At 50.8% G+C, this 19,619-nt stretch overlaps 1 protein-coding gene across 1 annotated transcript in view; it reads left to right on the forward strand.

The window, feature by feature from the left end:
- The window catches only part of ACVR1 (activin A receptor type 1), a 43,278-nt gene that overhangs the window by 869 nt on the left and 22,790 nt on the right, over positions 1–19,619 (forward strand). The gene's annotated exons all lie outside the window — the stretch shown is intronic.

The following is a 19,619-nucleotide window of genomic DNA, read 5'->3' on the forward strand; positions in this document are numbered from 1 at the left end:
GGGTCTGTGTGGGGGAGCAGGAGGTGCCAGAGGTGCCCCATCTCCGCCACGCTGGCGGTGGCCCTGCAGCCCCCACCGGCAGGACCGGCCTGCTCTGTGCTGACTGCTGCCGTTCCACCTCGGGACGAGCTCTGCGCCTGTTGCTCTGACTCAGATCAACCTCTACCGTCTCGGCTTTTAAATTGTCAGTTTTTACATTCTGAGCTGTAGTGAGGCCAGCAGCTGGAAGGCAAAGCTGATAGTTAAATGAAACAGCCGGAGGGAAGAAAGCTGTTTCAGAGATTTCTTGTTTTAGTTCTTACAGCATGGTATTGAAATTACAGCTGAGAAAGGGAAATCCTGCTGGCCTTCTGCTGGCGGTGCTTTGGAGATACTGTTCACAGCCTCTCCCCAGGTTCTATTGAGCAGTAACTCTTGAAATCCAGTTCCTTATAAAGCTTACTTTATACGTGTGTAGTGGGAAGCATTTCGGCATGCAGCTGCTGAGGCTGTTACCTCCTGCTTGTATTCCATAGGAAATACTGGAGCTGTGTTGGTTAGCGTGAAAAGCATTTGTGAGGGCAGCAGTGGTGTCTGCAGAAGTTCAGCCTCGCCTTCCTCAGACTAAACTCGCACAATAACTTTGGTCACATTATCTTTCTGGAGCTATTTAATGCATTTTGAGAAGCCAGAGTTCTCCTCATGCCGTAGTAGTCAGATACTTGATATTCCTGTGGTTGTTTACACTCTTCTATATTAACATGCATTAAGTTGGCTGCATTTTTTTCTGCTGAGGCGATGTGTTAAAGCTGACCTCTAGTATCAGTTATTAAAGTCCTTCAGTAGGAGAAGGAGAATGTGTTGAGGAGCTGAGGTGAAAGGGGAGGGCTAAATATAACCATTTCCTGCAAAACTTATCTATTTTTGAGAGGGCTTGTCTTTCCAATGTACAGAAAGGCTTCCTTTTGCTGCTTTGCTGCTCGTGCTGCTGTGGCTGTCTGTGGTCTGGCTCTGTTGGTAGGTCCCAATGTGTACAGGAAAGCATCACCGGTGCTGTGGGGAGGGAGGTGTGGGGCAGCCCCTCTCAGAGCAGCACCATTGCCCCATGGCTGCCCAGCACAGAGCTGCCTTGTGTTGTCTTGCTCAGGTTGCACAGCACACTGCAGCAGACACGTGGAATCACAGAAACATTTGAGTCAGAAGGGACCCTGAAGGACACGTAGCCCAACTCCCTTGCACTGAACACACTGAACAGGGATGCCCACAGGTGGATCGGGAGCTCAGAGCCTGGCCCAGCCTGACTTTGAATGTCTGCAGGGATGGGGCACCCACCACCTCTCCGGGCAATCTGTGCCAAGGCCTCAGTGCGCTTATTGTAAAAAACGTCTTCTTTGTATCCAATCCCAGTCTCCCTCCTTTTGTTTGAAGCCATTTCCCCTTGTCCTGTCACAGCAGACCCTGTTGAAGAGTCTGCCCCCTTCCTTGCTGCAGCCCTTTCGGTACTGCAGGCTGCTCTCAGCTCACCTCAGAGCCTTCCTTTCTCCGTGCTGAGCAGCCCCAGCTCTCAGGCTGTCCTCGCAGGGATTTTTGTGGCCCCGCTCTGGACGCTCTCCAACAGCTCCATGCCTCTCCTGTACTGGGGACTCCACATCTGGATGCAGTGCTCCAGGTGAGGTCTCACAGCGCAGAGCAGACGTGCAGGATCTCCTCCCTGACTGCTGGCCACGCTGCTTTTGATGCAGCCCAGGATCGGGTTGGCCTTCTGGGTCACGAGGGCACAGTGCTGGCTCATGTCTAGCTTTCCACCCACCGGCAGCCCCGGCTCCTTTTGGGCAGGGCTGAAACACAGCACAGGGCTTATTTGGGAGGAATGCAGGTGAGAGGGATAAAATTGGTTCAGTGCTCCCACAGCCCTGCTTTGGCCTTGCTTTGCTCTCCAAATCCATATACTGGGGAAGGGATGAGCATTGGGCTCCTCATCAGTAGCAAAGAATCTCCTTGGAGGTAGGAGGCAAACACGGGCAGTAAAACAACATCAGTGTGGTGGTGGGTTTATTTTATTTGCCAGCTGGTACTCTGAAGCAATGCTTAAATATAATGAAGTCTGATGTTAAAATAGGATCTAGGAACAGCCGCCATAAATATCCAGGCCCCCTTTTTAGCCCCTTCACTCCTGCCCAAGGGGAAGAAATAGCACTTGAATTTGTTCCCATTCTTAGGTATTTGGGCTCTCAAAAGAGGATTGCAGTATCTGCCCTTATATCTTTTAGTCTCTTCTGTGTATAAACAGGTTAAAATCTCAGCCTGCTCGTCTGTGCAGCTATATACAGCGACAGGAGATCACAGCAGTGTGCCAGATGTGGTAGATTTCAGAGTGGGAATTGCTGTCTTCCATCCTTAATGTGAGTGAGGATTTGCAGGGCTCCAGTGGGCCGGGTTGTGGGTTGGCCCTCACAGGGGTGTGCCAGTGTGCTTGGGGATGGCTTGTCTGAGACCTGAGAGTAACCAGGAGTGAAAGAAAGAGGAGCATGTTGGTCACAGTGTGCTCTGATGGGGGCTAAGAATGCAACTTCCAAGCACGCCCTCCATGGAACTGAAAAGCCATGTATGTGAAGTAAGGAATGATGGATTTCTTGGTGTTGGAAACCTAACTTCACGATAGTTTGGAAGGTTTTTTGAGATCATCAACTTAGAAACAGCTGTTGGCTGTAAAATATAGAGAATTTTGTGGAAATGCTTTCAAGAAGCTCTTGTTTCTTGGCCATTTTGGCAGTTATAACCCAGTTTTAGAGCAGTGCTTCCAAAAGCACGAGCTCTATGTGGATGGGAACGTGGCTGTAACCGAGGGCCCTATGGGCCGGGCTGTGGGTGTGCCTTGCTGGAGATCCAGCCCCTCTCATGCTGCTGGGTGCCTGCAGGCGCCCCCCCTGTGGTGTCGGTGGGCCTCGCTGCTCTCTGAACTTTGCCTGGCTGACGAGATCAGCGTTGACTGTGATTAGAAAGGCTGGGTTAATTGCCACTGCTTTTGTGTTAATTCTGTGGGATGCTGACTTTTCTGGATCTCAGGACTGCGTTGCTACTGCTGGTAATGCAGAAGAAGGATTTCAGAAAGCCGCCGGTGTTCTTTATGAGCAGTTCAGGCGCTGACCGACCCTGTGATTCATCTGCTGGTGAATAGTCAACATCAGGTGCTGCATCACCGTCTCAGCCGGTTATTACACGATCCCGCCTTCAAACGGGGCTCCTTTGATCTGTGCTTTCCTTTGGTGCCGCGCTCGTCCCGCCCGCGGGCACGGCTCTGGGCCCGGCAGGGAGAGCGGGCCGTGTTGGGGCGAGGAGCTGCCCGGTTCGGACGGGACGTGTTCTGTGTCCTTGGTGCCTGAAGCAGTGTGCTGCCCGTGCCTCGGCACCTCTGCAGCCCCGGGGACGTCCCTCATGGTACGAAGGCAGCTCGCTCTGTAAGCAGTTCGGGTAACTTGGGGCTGCTCGGCTTTGTTCTGCGAGGTGCTGTGAGCTGCTGTGGGAGCGGTGCGGCTGAACTTCTGCTGGGGAGAGAGGGTCTGGGCACAGATCCTGTGGAGATGGCTGTAATGTGAGGCCGTGGCCCCACGTCGTGTGGGAGCCGGGAATGCAGCCTGTAGTCAGCCGTGTTGAGACGTACTTCCGGCTGTGAGGGGTCAGGTACGGAGAGACTGCTGTGGGACATCTGAGGGCGGTTTTCTGGTTTATTTTAAGAATGGCATTAGGTCTTTTCCTGGGCCTGTGGGCAGGCCTTTGGGTGCAGAGGACTGGATGCAGTGTCAGGCTGGGGAGCTTGCCTCGACTGGAAGCGTGGGGCAGAGGACCTTCCCATGTTGTGTCCTCATTGCTTCTCCCTCGGCCTCTGCTCGGGGACACTTGTGTAGCCAGCAGGTTAGTGTGGGTCGGGTGTACCTCTTGTTCTCTTTTCTCCTGGTAAGCTGAATAGGTGACTGAATGGTTGCTGATATAAAGTGGCTTATGTGGATGAGCGCGTTTCCTTCTTCAGTTGCTCCTGAGAGTGTCTGACCCTGTTTCTGTTCAGCCATCTGCCATGTGCCTGAAAAGACGTGCGGACACACCTGGAGCTTGTTGCTAGTAATCTCAGGTCTGTTTTAAAGGAAGGAAGACCTCCAGCTTGGTGGTTGGACTCTGTTTGCCTTGGCAGAAATGGAATGAGCTCCACCTTGAACCAAGATGGGCTGAGTAGAGGAGAGTGCTGGCTGCTGTTAGCTTTTTGGCAGACACAGAGGTGATGCACAGCTCTGGGCTGTGCTCTCCATGCCTGGAACACTCCTTTCTGCTGCACTGAGCCACGGCGCCACCTCAGTTGAGGGGAAGTGAGCAGGAGGAGCTTGTGCTGCCACATAGGGTGGCCTTGCCCAGCAGCTCTCGGCAGAGGTCAGGCATTTCTTAGGACAAGAAGCTGCAGACTTTACCTCTCTGCTAATAAGCTGCAGAACGGAGTCCAGCAAACACCTCTTCCAATTGCAGGTCTGCTGCTTGTCTGGCGTGTATCCTGTAACTGCAGGAGCAGGTTGGCAGCCCTTCACCGGCTTCCTTTGGCTGGGTGGATAGCTTGGAGGCTAGAAGTGGCTTCCTTTTGAAGTCCTGCAAGCTGCTGATGGCTGCTTTCATGACTGTGTGCCTCAGCAGGCCCCTGCGCCTGGGCTGCTAATGGCCTGGGGTTGCGGCCTGAGCCGCCCCACACTCGGCACCGCAGCTGTGCAGGGCTTCAGCTCGGTGTGGGAGCCGAGGAAACAAGCAGTCCCGCTCATCCTCTCCATGTGCTGCTCTTTCTCCTATTCTGGTGCTTCTGTGGCCATGTAATGAGCTGGGTAAGCGTGTTAATTTTGTTAAAGTTCAACTTGGCTTTGCTGGACTAGTTCCAGCAGGGATCGATTCGTGGCTCAGTTCTGCGCTGCCCAAGCTGGGGTTGGGTGGCTGCCTGCAATGGCTGTGGGTGTGGCGTGGGAGTAGAGGGGAGGTCTGCATCCCCCTGGGAACAACCGTAGTGTTAAACAAGATGTGTGTTTGTATTAGTCAGTCTGAGCCAGTCTGTGCTATTTAGGGCTCTCCACTGCAACGGAGTTGTCTCTTGTGTTTATGTGGGTGGACTGGAACAATTAAGTCCTTTCAAGGCTGGATCTTGAAAGAGAAAATGAAATGGAAAGATAGTGGTTTGGTTAGGAGAGGGTAAATTAATTGTAACATGTTATCCTAAAGAAAAGATAGCTGGTATCTTGCAGGTTGTTTATTACTGGCAAAAATCACATTGAAACTCTTCTTGACTTCATTGCAGTGCTTTGTTGGTCACCTGAAATGCTGCTCCTGGCAGGACTGGGCTGCAGTGTGACACAAGGCTGTGCTGGGCTCTGTGTGGCTGTGCAGCCAATGTGTGGGCAGCTCCCCACTCCTTGCTGTTGGGGTGCACAGCTTTACCAGCAGTCCTGTGCTGTGTGGGGACTGAAATCAGCACAGGCTGCTCTGCTCTGCTCAGCGGTGGGTGCTGTTGAAAGGCCATTGTCACAGTACCCTGGCAGGACTATTGTCACCCTGGGGCTCTTCATCTCCAGGGTAACTAGGTGTAAACGTGGTGCTGGAGGAGCCATCTCTGCTTATCTCTATGCAGGGCCTGCTTTCTCTGAAGACTTGCATAGGGCCTTCCTTTGATGTGAAGTTTCCTGCCCTTCTGCCAGCAGGGTGTCCCATGTGCAGGTGAGCTAGCTGGGCACGGGGCTGAGAGCTTTGTGGCTAAGATGAGAGCTACATCACGGGAACATCAGCTGTTCTCCCAAGTCCTTGCATAGTTGGAGCCCTTCTCTGTAAAGAAAGAAACACACGAATTGAGTCAAACCACCAGGATTAGAAAAAGCTCCTCTCAAGTTAGCAGAGGAACATGCAGTGCAGCACACAGCCGGTGCCCTGGTGCTGGCCAGGCACCATGCCTCGCTCTGTTCTCATGGTCCCTCCCATGGGCTTCTGCTGTCAGGACACTGCTTAAAATTTCTTCCACACCTCCTTGGCTTTGCTTTTGCTCTTTTAACCTCAAATTAGTTGGTTGTCAAGTAAGCCTGTATAAATGTGCCAGGAATGCCATGTAGACACCTCTGCGTGTGTTTGTGGACCCACATGTTTGCATCAGCCTCTAGTAGAGAGCAAGCTAAATGAATAACGTGTTCCAGCTTGCCTAAACAGAAGACTGGTTTTCTGTCTTGGTGGAGGCATTTTACACGCATGTAGAGCTCGTGTCCTTTCCTCTAAAGCAAACCTGTGCATGTCTGCTCTGCAAAGGCTGTTCTAAGGTCTGAAGCTGTTTATACCCTTTCCCCACTCGTGTTCCTTGCACCTGCAGTATTTTAAGGAATGAGTGTATCAGTATGACTATTCTTAAATAGTGGTATTCAAATCCCAAGCACCGCTAAAATACCTCAAAAGAAATACAGTATTCCTGTGCTTTGTGTACGAGTGGCTTTTTGGTGGAAAAGTCTTGGATCTGTTTAGTTAGAGTTTGAATGGCGGTTGTTTGTCAGACATTCAAATAAAACACCGGACTCTGATGTACAGCAAAATGCAGAATTCCAAGGGCATTTTATTTTTTCCATTAGAAGGGGCAAAGTGATGAGCAATTGAAAGCCAGAAGACCAAATCCAGTTCTAGGAGGTATTAGTTCTTATAGGGTTACTGGAGTCTCTGGTGGGAAACTGGCATTTGAATCTGCGTTGCTGTTGTAGGTTTACTTTTGCAAAGGGCCTGCTTGGGGTAAATCTGCCTTTATTCCTGGTCAGATCGTGTTCCTGGAGTACGTCAAACTTTGATGCATGGTCTGCTGGTAACGATGCTGATTGAGCTCCCAGCGCAGATGCCCTTTATTGTAAGAAAGATCCTGTTGTGTGTAGACGAGAGTATTGAAGGCCGTGAAACGTTACCTATCTAATTTTAGTTATCTGCTGGATACAGGGCCCTGGGGAGTGAAATAGAGCAAATGGAAGAAGAGAAAGAACTTGAAGTTCTGCAAGCTGAGTTAACAGAGCCACTGTCCACCCACAGCAGTGGACTGAGATGAAAAGAGGGGATTTGAGGATACAATTGTATTTTGAGGAAAGTAGGTGCAGTTCATGGCACGCCGTTGCCCTGCACCAAGCCTGTCCTTAGCCCTTGCTCTGCTGCAGGAGTCCTCACAAGCACCTAGCTCAAATGGTGAGAGCCATCCCCGGAGCTTCTCTTGTGCAGACAAGCCTTTAACTTGCAGCTCTTGCAAGACTGCTGTGTTTCCAGTGCGTGTCCTTCTGCCAAGTCTCGTGGAACTTAATGGCTCTTCAGAGACCTGGCTGAAGAAATCGGAAGGTTCCTCTTCAAACAGTGGGAGAGGTAGGAGGAGAGATATCTGTGGTCTTGGCTGTGATTGGAAAACCTGGAAAGAAGAGCAAGTGCACTGCTTCGGGCCAGTGTGTGCCTGGAGGTAACTGGCAGCCAAAGCAATGAGCAAAGCCCACTTTTCTTAGGGAGGGGAGGAGCTGAACTCACCGCTTTTGAGTGCATTTGAGTATTAGGGTTGGGGTCTTGTATCAAGGTGTGTGTGAAAGCTCTTCCGTTCCTGCTGCTGTGTAGTTGAATCCTTTTCCTGATGAGTACTTTGTCCTCTTTTTGCTCCTGAGAGACTTGTCACAAGGCAGAGTGCTGTAGGGTTATGTGGCTGTGGGAGGGGACTTCATGGAGAATCTGAGCGAGCGAAGGGGCCTCCTTCAGGAGGAGCCACGGAGACCTGGGGGGGCGCTGGGAGAACAGGGCTGCAGAATGTGGGTGCAGGCAGCTGAAGGGGGGCAGGAGGCAGCCTGGCACTCAGGAAACCAGCAGGGCCGTAGGGTCCCACCCGAGCAGCTCTGTTAGCACGGATGGCTGCTCAGAGCCGTGTTCTGCTGCTCTTGGCTGTGGGCTGCGGCAGTGGGGACCCTGCAGGCCTGGCTGTGCTGAGCCGGCATCGCTGAGGTTTTCTTGTTGGCTGTGCTGTCTGGGAGAGGCTCCTTGCTGAGCTGCTCGCTGGTGTGAGTGTGAGAAAATTAAACCACCACCAAACAGAGGCAATGCTCAGATGCACACTGTAACCTTTAGAGTTTTGGTGTGCCAACAAAGCGTAAAAGGATATGAAGTGTGTATTTTTTCTCTCTCAAAGTTCTGAAGTAAGTACTGAAGTACTTTAAAGTAAGGCTTTTGACACATTTCATGGTGACTGTATGGAACAGGTGTTTGGTTGCATGTGAAGTGTTCTGAACACGAACGTGTTGTGTTTGTAGAAGTTGGTGCATCCCGAAGCCATCCTGCTTTTCCTTAGTCCTGGTGGTGCTGTGAGAACAGATCCTGTCTTTCTCCAAAATTCCTAATTTGAAATCACTGTCTTCCTGTAGTGAATGTGTAACAGCTCGTTCTTTGCTTTTGTGCTTGCTTTATTTGGGAGGTTTCTTGTTTTCTGTGTTGAGCTCCAGGAGGCTCTGCAGGAAGATGTCAGTGCCTTAGGATGGTTTGTGTGCACTGCTCTGGTGCTGCTGTAACATATGGGGGGTGATATTTATGGGAGACTGCTGATTTTTTCTGATCTTGAAAGTCTGTCTTTCCTACAAAAGCAAGCAAAACCAAGAAAAAGTTTTCTCTGTTGCAAGTGAGTAACAATGTTTAAGTAGAACAAATAAGCATAGTAAAGGTCTAAGCATAGTAATGCATGTTAAAAAAAAAAAATCCTTTGAGTTAAAACCTGTGAATCTAAACTTAGCTGTCTGAGGGAGATTTTCAGGAAGCCGATGGGACGTGCCCTTGGGAGATGCTCGGCCTGGGGTCTTTAAGAAAGTTTCACCTTTGCTACTGTGCATTTAAAATCTACAATGCTCCAATTAACCTACATGGCTGAACTGTTTGGCCTTTTGTTGAATTTGCATTTCTGCTTTTTTGTCCTCATAAAAGCACATGGCACGTTGTGAGTACAGCTGGGTGAACGCTTGCCCTGGCTGTGTGCTGAGGGTGATGGATTGCTGGTGATGGATGCTCCCTCCCATCCTGTGACTCTGAGATCTCCTCCAAGCTTGCACAGTGTGCTGATTTGCTGCAGGAATGTCACCAAGGTGACACACGGGCTGCTGCTGCTGGCACTGAACCCTTGTGTGCTGCTGGGGGGAGGGGAGGCAGGCTGGCTGCTGGAGGGGCGGTGGGCCTGCTGCTTTGGGTGGTTTCTTTCTTGCAGAAATAGCACACTGCTGCTATAACCTTGTCTTCCAATAGTAATTGCATTCCCTTTGATTGAACTCTTGTTTGGGATAAGCAAAGATTCACAGCGTTAGCTCTGGGGACTGTCCCTCCCCATTACTGCATGCCAGCACAGCGTGCGCCCAGTAACAGTCAGAAGTTCTATTCTTCCCTTTCATCCTCTGTTGTTTGTTATTAACAAGGTTGCTTTTTTCCTGGGAAATAAAGTTAGCATTTAATTGGTCTTAACAGTATCTTCATTTATGTTGGACAGTGATTAACCTTTGTTAGAGAATAAAATATAAGTGCAAAGCCAGACGCAAAATCCATCTTTCAAATTATGACTCAGCTCAGTGATTTTAGTTGCCTTGATCACTGTTCAACCTGCAAGCGTTGAAATACCAAGCCCCAAAGAGTGTAGTCCACCATGCAGACAGACTGCTGTCCTAAAGCTTCAGAAAACCAGGTAAAATTCCAGATAGGTTATTTTGACCTTGAATTTTGCTTAGCTTTGCTTTGAATCATTGTGCTAATACAGTGACTCAGGATGGTTCATCTTGCTTTCTGTAGCTACTTTTTTTTCTGGTAGTAGCCCAAAGAAACCTCCATCCTGTGCATCCTGCTGAGTGCAGAGCTCCCTGTCATGTACGGCACTGGCTGTAATCAGGAGCACCGGGTGTTCTGTCGTACCCAGCATACAAGCTGAGCAAGGAGCACTGGGGCTATGAAGTGCTCTGAAATTACCTCTTGCTGTCGCCTTGTGCATTTCTAAGAATAAGATTTGGGGTTGGAAGGAGGAGACGGGAGTGAAGGTGGAGTGCAGTCATACAAGTGTGGATGGACTAAAGGAACCTTTTCTCCCCTCCAGGAGGAGGCTGCTCTGATGGCCGTGTGGTATATCATCGCCCCTGGAGCGGTCTGGGAAGGATGGAAATGTTCAGAACAGGGCTGAAATCACCCTGGGCAGCGCTGCCTTCCCAGGGCAGCCTGTGCAGACCGGCTGGATTTTCAGGTGGCCAAGGATGGTTTTCCCTGCGGAGCAGTGCAGACCTGGAGAGATCCCCAGCTGCTGTGGATCGCCCCTCCCCAGCACTGCTGGTTTGGCAGCTCTGCCCCCAGCGCTCACCACAAAACGACTTTGAAGCTCTTTGATTTCTGTGCCGCCCCACCTGTGGGAGCTGTGTGTGGGGCTGGCCTTGTGTGACAGGGCTGCTGGAGCCCCTGCCTGCAGCCTGCCTTCTGTGCCGCCCATGGCCGAGCTGCTGGCTGCCTGCTCCCACAAGGGCCCGGTGCCTCTGCTTGCTCAGAGCTACAGCAGTTGCTGCTGGACTTCAAAACAAGCAGACAATGCAGAAATGAGGCATGTAGTCACTGCTGGAAAGTAACGTGTAGTTTCAGGTCCCTCTAAGCAGCTTTGGGTAAGAAGTCTCTTATGAAGGATTATTGTTTGAAGATCTGTTACTCAGAGTTTCGTGTTTCTTGCAGCAGTGTTTTTTAAACCCCCAAACCAGTGTTAACTTGTGTCCAGCGATGCTTGTCTTCACTAAACCCCACTGCAGCATTGCTAACGCTCTGTGTCACAGCCAAGGGCCATGCTGTCTCTTCAGTGGGTAGTAAGGAAGAAAGGAATGGGGTTGTTGATCCAGCTACAGAAAGTGCTTGGAGGTAGTGGATTGCATTTAGATTACCTCAAGAGTAAATGAAAATGAGCCAACTGACTTTCACGTTGTTCTGCTGTGAAGCACATGCATGAAGTCTCAGGCCCCAGGTCCCTGTTTGTCATACAGCAAGAGTACATGGTTCAGGCACCATTCAGTGCCATGAATGCTTGAACATCAATGCAAATTCTGTCAGAACCTTTTGCAGGAGAGTTGCAAATGCCTGAAAACTACCTGCTACGTGGTGTATGTGAGTTCATCCGGTGTGGATGATGGCTGAACTGTGGCCAAAAGGAGTGTCTGTGGGCTGGAAGGCAAATGGAGAGGGAAGGATCGGGGAGATTCCAGAAAATGGGGTGAAAATGATCCCTTTGAAAGGCTGCAAGTGTGTGAAAATGGTCATGGTGGCAAAGCACAGAGAAAGAGGAGAAAATGGTGCTTTTCCTTAGTTAAGTGATTTATGCCATGCAGTTTGTGTAGCCTGTTAAATTTAGCTTTAGTGTGTGTTGTAAAGTAGATGTTAAGAGAATGCTGCATTGTTCTTTTAACTTGGGGAAATTCTAGGCAGAGAAAAGGTTTGGGCTGTGTGAAGGGCTCTTCGTGGATATCAGAGCTATCCAGTGGGTGGCTTGGTGCTGTAGCTGCTCACCGGGCTGAGTTCCAAGCTTACTTAGCTGTGGTCTTGGTTTTTTTTGCTTTGGATATCCATGAGAAATACTTACAATGTTTTCTTCAGAATGCTAGCAGGACAAGAAGGGAGCACCTTCCATCAGACAGCGGGAGGGGATGGGGCTCAGGGCTCCAGCAGAGCTGAATGCCATCGTAGCGCGTTGGTGGTGAGTGCGGCAAAACACGGCACAGTGCTGCTCAGCAGGGATGGGTGCTTTCACTAGATCAAGCAGTCGTGCTGTTTAGTGAGTTTGGGAGGTGTTTTAGTGACTTGTGTGTTTGTTCAGCCAACTGCTACAGGTAAATAATGCGTTTAGGGCAGCAGTGGCCTTCTCTGTGCTCACCTGCAGTATGCGTGGTGCTGCACAGCTCAGTGTGGGGCAGGGCGGTAACAGGCTCTGGTGGGAGCTCAGCATGGGGTGTAGTGGTGACACATTCACTCTGTTCCTGAAGCCACGCTTTATCCCACTTTGGTCGTTGTGATGCATTGAAGGTGACCTCCAGCGCAGCACGGTGCGGCAGCTGCCTGCGGCCTGCACTGCGGCTGGGTGGGCCGGTGCGCTGCCCGGGGCTGGGCGGGCAGAGGACATCTTGCTGTGAGGGCAGGGCTGTCCAGGCCGTTGGCTGCCCTTGGTTGGTACGGAGCTTGGCCCCTCGATGTGAGAGCTGGTTAGGGAATAACCAGCAGTCGTGGCTTCTGTTAATTAACTACCAGGAGTTAAGTAAATGTTGGAGCAACTGGTCTGTGTGTGTGCTTGGCGTGTCTGTCGGCAGGGAGGTTTGTGCTAGCTGGGACACGTCTTGGCCCTGCGCCTGTCTGCGGCGCAGCTCTCTGTTGCTCTGCTGGTTGTGGGGATGTGCTGCGCATGGCCTGAGCCCTGGGTGCGCTCGGGGGGCTGCCGCCCATGGGTGGGATGTGTGTGAGGTGCCAGGAGCTTCCCATGAGCTATCGAGTAAGGCGCTGGGCCGTTCTGTTATTTCCTTCTGTGGGTCAGTGTACGTCACCTTGTTTTGCTATAAGAACCGCGCTACATTCTCACTCTTAACTTTCCTATCAGCTTTGTTCCTGTTATTTTTCTGATAATCCTTCTTGAGGTTATTTTGCAGTGGAAGGAGTTCTATGTTGTGTCTGAGTCTGTGCAAGGGACTTTTTTCCCAGCAGGGCCGTTCTGGAAGGCCTATATGGGAAATGTGGATAAACACGGTCGCACGCAGTGCTCAGGAAGCTCTGTGCAGCTTTCTCCAGCTTTAATCTGTCTCCCTCTTTGTGCAGCACACAGAAGTTCCAGATGTTGTTTTGGCTTGGAGATATCGAATGGGGAAAAGTGAGTGATCTTAACGTTCACAGAGTCAGCCTGGCTGGTTCTGTATGGCAGGAAAGCAGGAAGATAAAAACTCCACTAGTGGTGCATGTGCTGCCTAGCAGCCATGAAATAACACTGTCCTCGCTGGAAGCAAGTCCCACGTTGGCGGGGTCAGTGCCAACTGTGTGAGGAGACAGCTGTGGGGTGTGAGCAGCATTCCAGTGAGAGCAGTGTGAACCTGCTGGGATGGCAGGGGGGTCCTGGTGTGAGTGGGGCAGAGAGCCGTGTCCTGTGCTGCTCCATAGGTTGTGTGCTGTAGCTGGGCAGGACATAAAAGTCAGATGTCCTGTATCTCTTTGTGGCTCACTCCTCCTCGTGTGCTTATTTCTAACGTGTACAAGCAATTTATTTTTGAAATTATTGCTGCAGTTCTGCTTATTTCTTTAAGAAGAAGAACGTCTGCTTTTTTCAGTTGCTGAGACTAGAAAATGGGAAGCAGTCTGCTTTCCCTGCCATTTGTCCCTTCCACTTGGTGCAGATGTCCTTTGGCCTTTTGTTTTCACTTTGGTGAGCAGCTTCCCTAAGTGCTCTGCTCACTTACGTGTAATGCTGCAATGCTCACAGTACTTACGCTGACTCACAGGGCAGAGGAGCCAAGCTGGTGCAGCTCTCCCAGTGTCTGAAGTCATGTCTGTGTTTGCTTGGAACTGGGAAGGACTTGTCCGCATCACAGTTTGTGCACTTATTCAAACAAGGGCTTGGTGTTGTGTTCTGGTTGGTTGCAGAGGAAACTGCTGTGTGTTGGTATAAAAGACAGTTGGAGTTGTGCACAGTCATAGCTAGCTGGATGTGATCGATGATTTAGCTTGCATTGCTCTGGTTTTGCATCAGAGGTGGGTTTGTGGTGGTTGACTGACCAGCTCTGGCTGTGAGCATGGCCCAGTGCCCAAGTACCGGCTGGAGGAGCCCTGATGTCCTGGGATGAAGGGGTGGCTCAGGATGTATGGCTGTGGCAAATGGGAGATGATGGGAAATGCGGGAGCTATAGAGAGGCAGCTGGGGCTGAGAAGCTCTGCTGCCTACCTTTGTGCTGCTCAGCATTCCTTTGCCCGCTGCCTGGAGGCACTGCTGGGGTGTCTTGGTCATGTGGTTTATGAATCAAGCCAAACTCAGATGTTTTCATGCCCAGTCTGGCCTATTTTCTGAGAATAGCTTTAGATGTCTCAGTCCATTTAATTGTGGTTTCCTTAGCGTCTAGTCCAGCTGAATTTGAGATGGTTCCTGGCAAAACTGCGTGCTCGCAGGCAGGCATGGCAGCTGCTGCTTTACCTCTGCAGCCATGGTCCTGCTGACCTCAGAGCTCTCAGAACTAGGTCTATGCTGGTGAGTGGGAAGTTCTGCAGCACAAAACCCAGTCTGTTCGATGGCCAGGAGATAGGTGAAAAGCTGGTGCCTTCCTCCGGAGGTAGATCTGGCTTCACATTTCCACTGGGTGGCAATAAGAAGATGGGAAGCTTTTTCTTTTGACTGTTGGGTGCCTTCATCAACATTACCAACTGCACTGAGAGGCTGCTGACAGTAAGCGGACATTCAAATGTAACTCACAGTGTCTTTGGCAGCGCTCTTTTCCCTTTTGTCTTGGGATAGCTGCCATTGAAGGATTTTTGGGTGAAGTATATTCATTCCTGTAACTTGTGCTCTCTCACGCTGGAGACAAATGGATTTATGCTGAACTCTTCCTGACACTGAAAAACAAACAAAAAAAAACCCAACAGTATGGTCATGCTCTGTTTATGATCAAATGCTGTCTTTTCTTGTATTGGGCTCAGAACGGTCTCTTAGTCGTGTCCTGTTAGAGGTGGCTTTTGATGCAGGGCAAATTTGGGCATCCCGTTTTCTCTCTTGGAAGCGGTTGGTGAAGGTTCTCTCTGACTTGTATTCAGTCTGTTATGTTAACAGTTGTGTCTCAATCCTCTATGTTAAGGTGCTGAGCCTTGGGAATTGCCAATGGATGTATGTCATAAGCTTACTTTAATCAAGAGAATACAGCTTAGTTTCTGTGTGATCACAGAGGATTTGCTTCTAGGCAGTCTTTCATTCAGAAATCCAAAGCTAGACTTGCCTGTAAGGAGACGTAGCTTGTGTTCTACTTCATGTTTGCAGCTAGAAGTATGTGTGAGGTCAGTCACAGTAATTGAGCTGGTGGATAGTAATTCGATTGCTTTTGGCATCTCTGACAGCAATTAAAACAAAAGTCTGAGTAAACGTGTGGAACAATTTTCTGAAGACATGCGAGTACAGTCAGGTTTGGCAAGGCCATGTGGGAGGCATGAATTTGGAAGCATGCAGCTAGCGATGGAAAAGGAAGATGCAGCACAGAGCTCTGGAAAGGAGAGTCAGAATGGTAACTGAAATAAATCAGTAGGGAGAAGTGATAGGGTGCCAAGTTATCAGGCTGAGAGTTGTTTGTGATGGCAGTGCTGAGTGTCTGTTGTGATGATGCAGTAATTCTGTTACCAGGAGGGGCACAGAGGTTTTGGGCTGGAGCTGATGCAGCCATGTGGCGCACTGGGTGCTTTTTGGACACCAAAGCAATAGTTAATGAAAGGATCTGATGAAGCAAAACATCATTCAGAGACGCGTGCCCACAGAGCATTAGGAACTTCTGTTTTCCATCTGATTGCTCCAAAAATATTTAGGTAACTTGTATTTGGCTTCCTTTGGCTAGCCGACACGTGGCTGTAGTCAAGCTCTAAGGTGTGCCAAGCAGCAGCCTGGCTTCTGCTCGGAGCCCCCAGCACCGTGCTGCACACAGGCCCGGTAAAAGCTGTGCTCCTGGTGTGCAGAGCTGCTGCTGGATTTGAGCAAAATACCACAAACCATGTCTTGGTTAGGGTGCTTGGGCTGAGGGGCTGTGGGTAGGGTGGTGGTGTTGGCATTGCAGCCCACATGGAGGTTTGGATGTGCCCAGGCAGGCGGGACCGGTGGGGCTGTTGGTGAGTGGATGGGCTCGTGGCTGGCAGTGGCAGCACCAAAATAGATGGGGTCCACGGAGCGCTGCCTGCTGTGCACGTGTTCCTTGGGTCTGTTACTGGGTGTTTGACTCAGTGAGCCAGCTCAACGGCATTGGGCTGGAGTTAAAAAGCACTTGCACCTTCCGAAGGTCCTTGCGTATTATGCAAACAGCACTGGCTGGTGGAGAGACACTGCTGTGTACGTCTGTGGGAGTCGGGCTGCATTTGTCTTGTAGCAGGCTTGCCAGAATGAGAAGTGATCTTGAAATGCTGCTCACGTTACATCATCAGGCCCTAGCTACTGCACTGAACCAAACCAAAACACAGCGCCTGCCCACGGCCAAGAGATCTGTGTCTAAAACTCATGGGAAGGAACAAAAAGGAGGGGGCGGGGATCCAACCAAACTGCCATGACATTGAGAGAAAAGGATTTTTCTTACTGAGTGCAGAGCTGAAGATTTGTGTTCAGAACTGTTTGTTTATGTTGGTGGAAGCATTCAGAGAAACGGTTGAAAGGAACCTTTTTGCTACTGGAAGGTAATAAAAAGCATTTACAAACCCTGATCTTAGAGCAGCAGTCACTGATTTCACCTACACCATGGCTGCACTGTTCCTGCTTCTGGAGTGTAGCTGCAGGCAGCAGGGCCGTGGGGCTGTGGGGCGCTGCACAACCTGTCACAGGGCAGCACTTGGAATGCCTGGGCTAAGTCTGGCATACTGATGAAATGCACTTGATGGGGTAAAACAACAGGGCAGTGTGAGCATTTTGCTGTGCTTTCTGCCTGTCGTGCAGGCAGTGCGCTACAACTTTCCCAGAATTGGTTCCCAAAGTTGATTGGGGTTGTTGAAATTTCCAGAGCAGGATGCCATCGAAAAGGTTTGCAGGATCCAGCCTGCAGGGGGCTTTGCTCAAGGCCGTGTCTGGAGGGGTGAAAGGAAAGCCAAAGTGAACTGTGGAATGGGAAACTTTATTATAGACTGAAAACAACACAAAGAGCTCTGGGGTAAAGCTCTGGTGAGCGTATCTTTATGCTGCAGGTGGTTGGTTTTGCTGAAATGAATGTTTCACTTGGGGGGCCTGGGGGCAGTGGCTGGGACCCTCCCCACCCCCATGCCACTCCCATGCAGGGATGGAGGTGTTGGTACCTCTCTGGCTGCTACCTGCCTGGTAGCTGCTTGGAGCAGGATGGAGGAGTGCTTGGTGGTGGGCTGGGAAGCACTGTGAGCTGTGGAGGTTTGTTTTTCATTGAACTCTTTCATCAGGTGTTGCACAGATGAAAGCTTTATGAAGTAAAGGAGTGCCTGCTGGGTAGTGAGCCAAGTCTCAAAGAAGTCAACTTCGAGTGAGTAAGTTAGAGCTACTAGGTGTTAGTGTGCACTTTTTCTAAAGGCATAAAAAGCTCACATGTGCAGCTTCTAATAGCTAGAAGTATTTGTGCTTGGATTTTACACAGAGCTTGTGGATCAGTCCAGGCTATTGATGGATGGCAGAGTTCCTGTCTTCCATTCATGTTGTGTTTTGATCTGAGAGCTCCAGGGGGAGGCCATGCCTCCCACAGCCAGTGCTGAGCTGCAGATAGTTCTGTGTTCTGTGCAGATTGGCTCGCTGGGTGCCAGCTGAACTTGTCTCCACATGGGGTGATCATCTGGAATGGTGCTGGCAAAGTGACTAGTGCCTAAGGTTGTCTGTAACTCTCAATTGTTTTTAACAGGGAAAATGTCCAAGAGAATTTCCACTGCCCACCTGTGATGCAGCCCTTCTGGTGCAGAATGCCATGCTCCCCTCTGCAGGGAACTGTGCTTCCTGTAATACCTGTGCAGAAATACGTTGTGTACCATGCATCTTAACATCCTTGTTTCATCTTCATGGTGCTTAATGAGTTTCTGAACTGTGCATTAGGCATCAATAATTGAGATGTGCCTAACACAGGTGTTGTGAATTGATACCTGCTCAGTGCCGCAGTTGTGCACTGAGGTGAAGCTGCTGCATGCTTGGCTGATCACTGACTGCCTGATGGCACTGTGTCCAAACACACCTGTTTGCCTGTATCAGTGAGACCACGTGTGGGGGCTCTTTGCACGTGTGAATTGCTCCTAACTCCCAGGGTGCTCAAGGATGAGATGATCAGTGAGCTGTGTGCACTATCATAGGGTCTTACGGAGTGTCACCATGTGCAGGCCCTGCAAAGGCAAGGTGATCCGCGGTGCGGTGTTGATCCTTGGCAGCTGCCTGCAAGATGATAAATAATGGGGAAGGGTGGCTGAGTTTTCCAAGAAGTTGCGATATAGGATGAGGCTTTCAGGTCAATGTAGAAATGTCTGGGATCAGTGGAGCAGGCCATCCGCTGCTCAATTGCTCGGGATGCCCCACAGATGCAGTATTTGTGCTGCTTTGCAGCTGGGCTCTGATGGCCATCTCTTTCACACAGCCCACAGCCCTGCCGGGTTGTTCAGCCGTCCTGCAGGGCCAGCCCTGCCTCGTCCTCTCCCTACCCTCCTCTTTTTCAAAGGCAATGAGAACTCCTGTGTTTCTGGCCCATGTCTCTGACCTATAGGTAAGGTATTTTTTCCTCTTGGATAAATATGTGGGTTTTTTTGTTTTTTTTTTTTTTTTTTTTTTTCCAGACGTTGTGGATATTTCTAATTTGTTCTCCCATGCTGTGCAGTATCTGCAGTTGTGGCAGCTGAGGACAGGGGGTGACAGCATAGACAACAAATGGATTCTTGCTTATGGGTGCCAGGAGGGAGGCTGAGCAGGCCTCTGTTTCTCTAAGTGCTTTGTTCCCTCGCTATTACATAGGAAAGGAGTGGATGTGCACGAGCGTACGCAGAGCTGCCACTTTGTGAGAAGTCGATGTTAGATGTATTTCCTCCATGTTTGACGCTGTATGGGTTGTTCGCTGCCTGGCAGTTGTGTTGGGAGTTTGCGTTGTGTATGATGTGTGTGTGTGGGTGTGGGAGGCCCAGCGCCTCTCGCACTTGGTTGTCTCTGTTCTTGGGGTGATTTGGGACATGCGTGGCCTTGCAGGGCACTGCCCTCCTGGATCTCAATGTGCTGCTGGGCGCCCTCTGCCCACGGGCGGTGCTGTGGCTGGGTTTCGTGCTGCTGGCATAAGAACACCCGGATCTGCCCTTGTCCTGACACACGGAGCGCTGCTGCGGTGCTGCTCTGAGGAGGTTCGCGTGTTCCTGTGAACTTGGATTTCAGAAACGGCCAACCGCCGTGCGATCTGTCAGTTTTAAGCGCCCATCTTTGCTTTTAAAGCTTGTGCCGCTGGCCAACTGTGCTCATGTGTGGTGGTTGAGGATGGCAGTCGCAGCCCAGTGCCGGGGATGTTTTCTTTTGATAGCGATCTGGTGAGGCGCATGCCGAATACGCGCGGCCCTCGGGGCCTTGGCCTGCTGCCGCCGGGCTGCGGGTGACAGCGCGGCCGCCTGTGATCCGGCGGAGCTGCCCCGGGTCGGCGTGCCGCGTCTGCGCTGCATTCAGATGAGCTGTGACCCCGTGTCTGCGGCGCTCTGCCTGCTGCTGGCGCTGCGTCTGGGGCTGCGCTGTGCTGTGCGGGGGTGGGGGCTTCTCGGAACCTCTCCTGCGGAATCTGGGGCTTCATGAATGTAGGCAGAAGTTAGTTGTGCCCCGGTATGGTGAGGTGGGCAGTTTTAAGTGCAGCTCCTCTGCCAAGGGATGTGCTTGCTGCTGCTCCTCTGCTTCTGGGAAGCTCTCCTGACCCTCAGGCTGAGTT

Source organism: Tympanuchus pallidicinctus, unplaced genomic scaffold, assembly GCF_026119805.1.
Source record: "Tympanuchus pallidicinctus isolate F22 unplaced genomic scaffold, pur_lepc_1.0 scaffold15, whole genome shotgun sequence".
Classification (NCBI taxonomy): domain Eukaryota; kingdom Metazoa; phylum Chordata; class Aves; order Galliformes; family Phasianidae; genus Tympanuchus; species Tympanuchus pallidicinctus.